The sequence below is a fragment of the Olea europaea genome, unplaced genomic scaffold, assembly GCF_002742605.1.
Source record: "Olea europaea var. sylvestris unplaced genomic scaffold, O_europaea_v1 scaffold599, whole genome shotgun sequence".
NCBI classification, from domain to species: Eukaryota; Viridiplantae; Streptophyta; class Magnoliopsida; order Lamiales; family Oleaceae; genus Olea; species Olea europaea.
This window is the reverse complement of record NW_019264334.1, coordinates 289163-296945: the sequence shown is the minus strand read 5'-3', so window position 1 is coordinate 296945 and position 7783 is coordinate 289163.

The following is a 7783-nucleotide window of genomic DNA, read 5'->3' as shown; positions in this document are numbered from 1 at the left end:
CAATAGATTAGCTCAGATAAGTATTAAAGGACTTAAACTGCTAAATAATAAAGGTGTATTTGGAAAAGACTGTGTGTCTAATATGCCTTTTTGTGATCACTGTGTACTTGGTAAACATCATAGGTCATATTTTTCATCTGGTATGCATAAAAATACTAAAGTCTTAGAATATATTCATACTGATTTATGGGGGCGTGCTACTAATCCTACAATGGGTGGTAATAGATATTTTATATCCATAATTGATGATTGCTCTCGTAGGGTATGGGTTTATCTGTTAAAGGATAAAACTAAAACCTTTAAAATTTTCAAAATGTGGAAATTGCAAGTTGAAACTCAAACTGGCAAAAAGATAAAATATCTAAGAACTGATAGCGGCCTAGAGTTCTGTAATAATGATTTTGATGATCTGTGTGAAAAATGTGGAATTACTAGACATAAAACTATTCCTTATACATCTCAACAAAATAGGGTGGCTGAACGTATGAATCGTACTTTACTTGACAAAGTTAGATGTATGATGTTGAGTTCTGAAATTCCTAAATCTTTTTGGGGAGAAGCTGTTATCACTGCATGTTATCTGATTAATTTGACACCTTCTACTGCATTAAATGGTGATACTTCACACGAAAATGGTATGGTAAATGTGCTGACTATACTATGTTAAAAACTTTTGGCTGTGCTGCTTTCTCTCATAAAAATGAGGGAAAATTAGAACATAGAGCTAGGAAATGTGTTTTCTTAGAATATCCTGAAGGAGTTAAAGGGTATAGGCTTTGGGATAGAAGTCAAAATGGAGTTAGGATCATCATAAGTCGTGATGTTACATTTGATGAGTCTGAAATATCGTGTCTAAAATCAGAAAGTGACACCTTGAGAGAAAAACAACAAGAAAATATTAGTGACGAATCTCAAGTAAATTTAAGGTCCTTAAGTGTTCAAACCCCCACCACCTCAATCAAGGTGGAGCATCAAAATCCTGAACTAGAAGAAAATCAGAGTGAAAATATTGAGAGAGATGGAGTTATAGAGGAATATCAAGGAGAGTAAAACCCTTTGTCTGATTACCAATTAACTAGAGACAGAGTTAGAAGAACACATAGAGTGCCTCAAAGGTTAGATTCTGATTTTGAGCTTGCTTATGCTCGTTATGAAGAACTAGTTGATAGGGAACCAAACACGTATAAAGAAGCCTTAAGGAGTGAACAATCTGAGGATTGGGTGAAAGCAATGAAAGAAGAGATAAATTCCCTCGATAAGAATTAAATATGGGAATTAGTCCCAAGACCTAAAGACAAGTCAATAATTGGATATAAATGGGTTTTTAGAATTAAGGAGGGAATTACCAAAGGAGAGGGTTTGAGATTTAAGGCTAGACTTGTGGCCAAAGGTTACACACAAAAGGAAGGGGTAGATTATAATGAGATCTTTTTTCCAATTGTTAAGTATACCACAATTAGGACTATGCTTGTATTAGTTGCACATTTCAATTGGGAACTTGAACAACTTGATGTTAAAACTGTTTTTTTGCATAGAGAACTTGATGAAATGATTTTCATGGATCAACCTAAAGGTTTTGAAAATAAACAAAAACCTGATCATGTGTGTATTCTTAAACGCTCTTTATATGATTTAAAACAATCTCCTAGACAATGATATAAACGTTTTGATTCGTTTGTTAAAACAATTGGTTTTAAAATGAGTGAATTTGATCATTGCTTGTACTATCAAGGTAATTCAAACAATAATGACTGTGTATTTTTGTTGCTATACATGGACGATATGCTTTTGATTGGTCCCAACTTGAAGTTGTAAATGATGTAAAAACTACTTTAAGTAATGAATTTGATATGAAAGACCTAGATAATGCTAAAAGAATTTTAGGCATGGAAATTCAAATAGATAGGTCTAAATCAATTTTATTTTTACATCAGACTCCATATATCATGAAAATTTTGAATAAATTTGGTATGAATGAATGTAAACCTGTTACATTACCTTTATCTAATCACTTTGTATTATCTAAAGAACAATCACCTGCTAATGAAGAAGAAGAAGAATATATGAAACAAATTCCATATACAAATGACATTGGTTCTGTGATGTTTCTAATGGTGTGTAGTAGACTTGACTTAGCATTTGCTGTTAGTACACTTAGTAGGTATATGTCGAACCCGGGTCCCCAACATTGGGAGGCTTTGAAATTGTTGTTTAGATATTTGAAAGGAACGTGCAATGTTGGCTTAATATATAAGTTTAGTACTGAAGGAATAAAATTGAAAGGTTTTACTGATGCTAATTATTCTGGAGATAGAGATAATAGGAAATCCACATCTTCCTACATGTTTACTTTGTGTAATTCATGCGTTAGTTGGAAATCACAACTTCAACATGTTGTTGCATTATGCACTACTGAATCAAAATACATTGCTGCTACTGAAACCTTTAAAGAATCTTTGTGGTTTAAAGGTGTATTAAATGAACTTAGTGTTTTTAAAGACAATGTGATAATATATTATGATAGTCAATCTGCTATTTATCTATGCAAAAATTTTGTCTTTCATGAACGTACTAAACATATAGATGTTAGATTGCATTTCATTAGAAATATGGTTTCTCAAGAACTGGTAAAACTTGATAAAGTCATTTCAGAATATAATCCTGTAGATATGGGAACTAAGGTGCTCCCATTGGTAAAGTTTAGAAGCTACCTTGATCTTCTAAATATCGGTATAAACTTTTAAGTCTCTTCCCTTAAGCTATTTGTTATCTTATCTAACTTGCAGAATGATTTGGCATCAAGGTGGAGGTTGTTGGGCATGTTTGGTAAGTGATGCCCAAATCTCCTAAAATCGAAGCCCGTATAACTTCATAGGCTATAAGTTCAGGATTGAAGAATTAAATTCACATCACAATTGAAGTAGCCCAATGATGTTGGGTATTTAGAGGTGATCAGCCCATTAAGCTAGATGCTCAATACCCAATTTGGAGGTAATTTGAAAATGACATGGAAGATAAATAAATATTATCGTTATCTTTTTTCAATCATTTTATCCCTTTTTTTGGTTGAGCTCTATCTTTCAGTTTTGATATAATCTTGCAATTTTGATTTAATCTAATCTTGTAAGATTTTGTGGAAAACCCTTTTTTTTTTAAGCCTATAAATTAACGACTCTTCTCTTCTTTTGACCACCACCCAAGAACGAGAAAAAACTCTTTGCTTTGTGCAAAATTAAAACCTCCTCTGCCTTTCTTTGTGAATCAGTCTTTGTGACTAATTATGGCCTTCAAATTAGAGATACCTTTGTGATGTGGATCAAATTTCTGAACCTAATCTAGAAGGGGAAAATCGTTCTTCAATTTTTCAGCTTTTGGTTCTTGATTTTAATCCTTTGCAAATCCTAAACTAATTAATTGTTTTGTTGACTTGTAGGTGGGTTTGCTCAACATAAATAAATACTATATGCATACACAGTATACAACTTCTTTAAGTTGGATAATTAAATAGCAATTCTTTAAATTATAAATTCAGCAAACTCTACCTTGTAATTGAGAATCTCCTCCTTCAATCCAAGTGTTCAGTCGAAAATTACATCAAAAAATCGAGTCGAGAGATCGAGACATGAGCAGCAATGAGAGGCAGAAGAGAATAGAGGCAGATGAAAATTTTGATTATTAGATTTTTGGTTTTTGGTTTTTAAGTACTAATTTTTTTTAAGTGTCCCCCTTGTCTTCAAGTGCTCTGCCCGGTTGGCGGGCAACAAGAGCTATGGGCAAGTGTTGTGGTTAGGTTGGATTTGATTGGATTTTAATGGATAATTCGAAACTCAGTCCAACCCAACTTAAAAATTTGATTTCCTAACCCGAACCCAATCCAATTGAACTAAAAAATCAACCCAAATGTTTGGGTTGGGTTGGATCGTTCGATTTGGTAGGTTCAGATTGATTTTTGTCCAGCCCTACTTTCGTGGCAAACAACTTAATAACACTAGCCATACGGTTTGTCTTTCTTACATAACTTGTAGTTTGCCGACATACAATTTATTTTCCACACGGTAATTGACTCTCGATAGTTTTCTTACGTGATATTAACTCAATGATCTTGAATTTATTCATGAACAACTGAACAAGGAACATAAAAGGGGGCCAAATCGAACCTCCCAAGGAAACAAAACAAGGGATTAACAGGCCCACAAGGAAAGGCCTTAAGAGCCCAGACCATAGCTCCATAAAAGGGGAATCGAAGTCCATTAAAAGCCAACTTTAAATATGGAATCCTCAAGCCCAAGAGCCCATTTGTATGTAATCTAACAACTCAATAGTTTTGTTCCCATAAGAGGGGGGGGGGGGGNGGGGGGGGGGGGGGGGAGCATTTTCTTCATTGGTTGTACTTGTTGTACATAATTTAGGTACATAAGTGTGTCCACACCCCTCACAAGGAATGGGGTCCACGGTTGTGTGGACACCTTTATGTACATATTTTATGTACACCAAAACTTATTTTTTCTACATTTGATCTTTTGTTGTTTTTGGGTATTAATCCGTCTTGTTAAATAAAGATAACTTTAGGTGCCAAGACCTGTGCTCTTGATGTTGGTTGTACTTTAATATTGATTGGAAATAATTCCATGGGATTGAGTTATTGTTAGTGATCAATGATTTTGTATTCTTGATATTTTAATTGTAAACCTTTAGAATTGACTATAAAATTACTGTTATGGCCGAAATTTTTTAGATGTAGGCTCGTGGTTATGGGCACATTGTTACTTCATTAAAAGATTAAAAAAAATATTTTCATAAATAATACTCTTAAGGCTAAAATATACAAATGAGGCACATAACCAATATTTTGAAACTCAGAATCTCATCAACTTTGCCTTAATTGTTTAGGAGATATTTTAAAGACATTCCATATGAGCGAATGAACATATTGAAGATATAATTTTTTACGGGAAACAAATTTCATATATGTATATAATGATATGTGTACTGTTGATGCTAAGCATCAGTCCATGTGACAATGAAGTTAATTGTTTTATTGTCCAATAAAATTAAAATATATTTTGATTAAAACAATAATGTTATTCATCTCATGTATTGATTATGAGTATATGTATGTGAATATGTCCCAACTTAGATATAAATAAAAAATAATAATAATAAATAAAATCAAATACTAAAGCTCAATATTTTGTAACGTACGCTGTATAAAAAATTCTAGATAGTATTCTGTTGTATTATGAAATCTTGGTATGGAAAATGTTTGTTAGAAATACAAAGCTATTTTTATTGTTCTTAAAATTTAATTCAATTATACATTCAAAATTATTACTCATTATTATGCACACATTTCATGTATTTCCTCTAAAAAGTTAATGCGGTATGAAATACAAAAGAGTAATGTTATGTAGTTCCACTAAGATTGCAACACCAATTTAGGTATGTGACATTAAATGATAAATTTCACCTATAATTTAATGTCACATTAACACCATCTTAACTGGGGTTATAATCCCAAAATGGCTAAATAACATTGTTCGATGCAAAAATAGTAATATCACATACTCAAAAGTACAGATATCAAAGTTTGAATAACTTCAATTCGACATTTCACACGAGGAACGAAGAGGAGTAATTAATGCAAGAGATATTTGATTAATAATTATTTTATAATTGAAAATTTTAAAATTTTAATTGTTTAGATCTCAATTTGATTACAATAGTAGTTTCTCAATAGAATTTTACTTCTACTAAAATTATTTGTTAATTTTCTAAAATAAGTTAGTGATAGAAATTGTGATGAAAAATATAACAAGGGACAAAATCTTTTGTTACAGTATTTGCGACCACTACATTTTATAGCAATTCGTATTTTCAAATTTCAGTAGTGCAAATTTAACCTATCTTTTTTACTTTTGCAAAATTCAATCCCCTTTTCTTAGAATATGGTTATATATCAACTTATTGAATTTGACTGGTCAAACATTCAAATTACATTTTTTTACTGAGTAAAATCAATAATGATACTCAAACTGGGTTTAAAAACAAGGGCTTTGGCAGGTGCTGGAAACAACTATATGAGTTTTTTAATTGTTCAATGATATTGCACCACGTGTTCCCCTATTTTTTGGATCCTGTCACTATAGCAAAACCGTGTAAAATATTTCATACTTGGACAGGCATTGTCTTATGCAATAGTGTTTAATAATAGACGTACACAAAAATATGTGTAAGTAGCAACTGGGTTCCCAAACTCTTGAACGTTGTGACTATGTGTCTGAAACTTTGACTCCTAGCATATGGGGGTGTCAAGCCATTCAATCTTCTATGTTTGGTCCTTTTATAATAGAAATTGTCAATTTGACCGTTGAAAGGTCAAATTTAAAAAAAATAAAAATTATATATATATATATAGTCACAACGTTCAAGAAATCCCCTTGCTTAGCTTATGTTAAGTATCGGTGACATAGCATATTATTTAATTGGTGAATCATTAAATGCATGGGACCTATCATTAACTTATTCACCAATTAAATAGCGTGTCATATCACCAGTGCTTAACATAAATTAAACAACGATACTTAGGAGATCATTTCCGATATGTAAGAATGATCTCCTAAACACAGGTGCTTAGCTTATGTTAAGTAACGGTGACATGACACATCATTTATTTAGTGAATCATTAAATACATGGGACGTACCATTAACTTATTCCCCAAATAAATAGCGTGTCATGTCACCGATATTTAACATAAATTAAGCACCGATACTTAGGAGATCATTTTTGATATACAAGAATGATTTTCTAGACACCGGTGCTTAGCTTATATTAAGCATTGGTGACATGACACATCATTTAATTGGTGAATCATTAAATACATGAAACATAACATCAACTTATTCACCAATTAAACAGCGTGTCATGTCACTGATATTTAATATAAATTGAGCACCGATACTTAGGATATTATTTTCGATATATAGGAATGATCACCTAAACACCGGTGCTTAGTTTATATTAAGCACCGGTGACATGACACATCATTTAATTGGTGAATCATTAAATACATAGGACCTACCATTAACTTATTCACCAATTAAATAACGTGTCATGTTATCAGTACTTAACATAAATTAAGCACCGATGCTTAGGAGATCATTTCCGATATATAGGAATGATCTCCTAAACATCGGTGCTTAGCTTATATTAAGCACCGGTGACATGACACATCATTTAATTGGTGAATCATTAAATACATGGAACCTACCATTAACTTATTCACCAATTAAATAGTGTGTTATTTCACCAGTGCTTAATATAAATTAAGTATCGATGTTTAGGAGATCATTCAGTATATATATATTAGGAATAAAGAAAAGAAAAAGGAAATCTAAAATTTGATACACAACCTCCCCGTCACCTCTCCATTCTTCAGTGCGACCAAAGAGAAATTTCCCCCAATTTCACGATCGACAGTGATGATGAAAACCAGGAAGAAATCCCCTTTGATCATATCATAATAATCTATTATTTTTACATTAAAATCTTGCATTGTTTCCAATTAATATAAGAGTCCAGGCTCTGTATTTTTTAAAATAAATTTAGCTTTTTAAGATGAAAACTCAAGACTAAATATATACAGTATAAAAGCTCAAATAGTTTAAGCGATCATATGAACCCGTCTGAACTCAAATAAGCGATCAAATTTCAAAACTAGTTTCAAAGAATTCCATGGACTTAAATTTCTCTTCATGACAAGATTGATTTTTAACTATTAAAAAA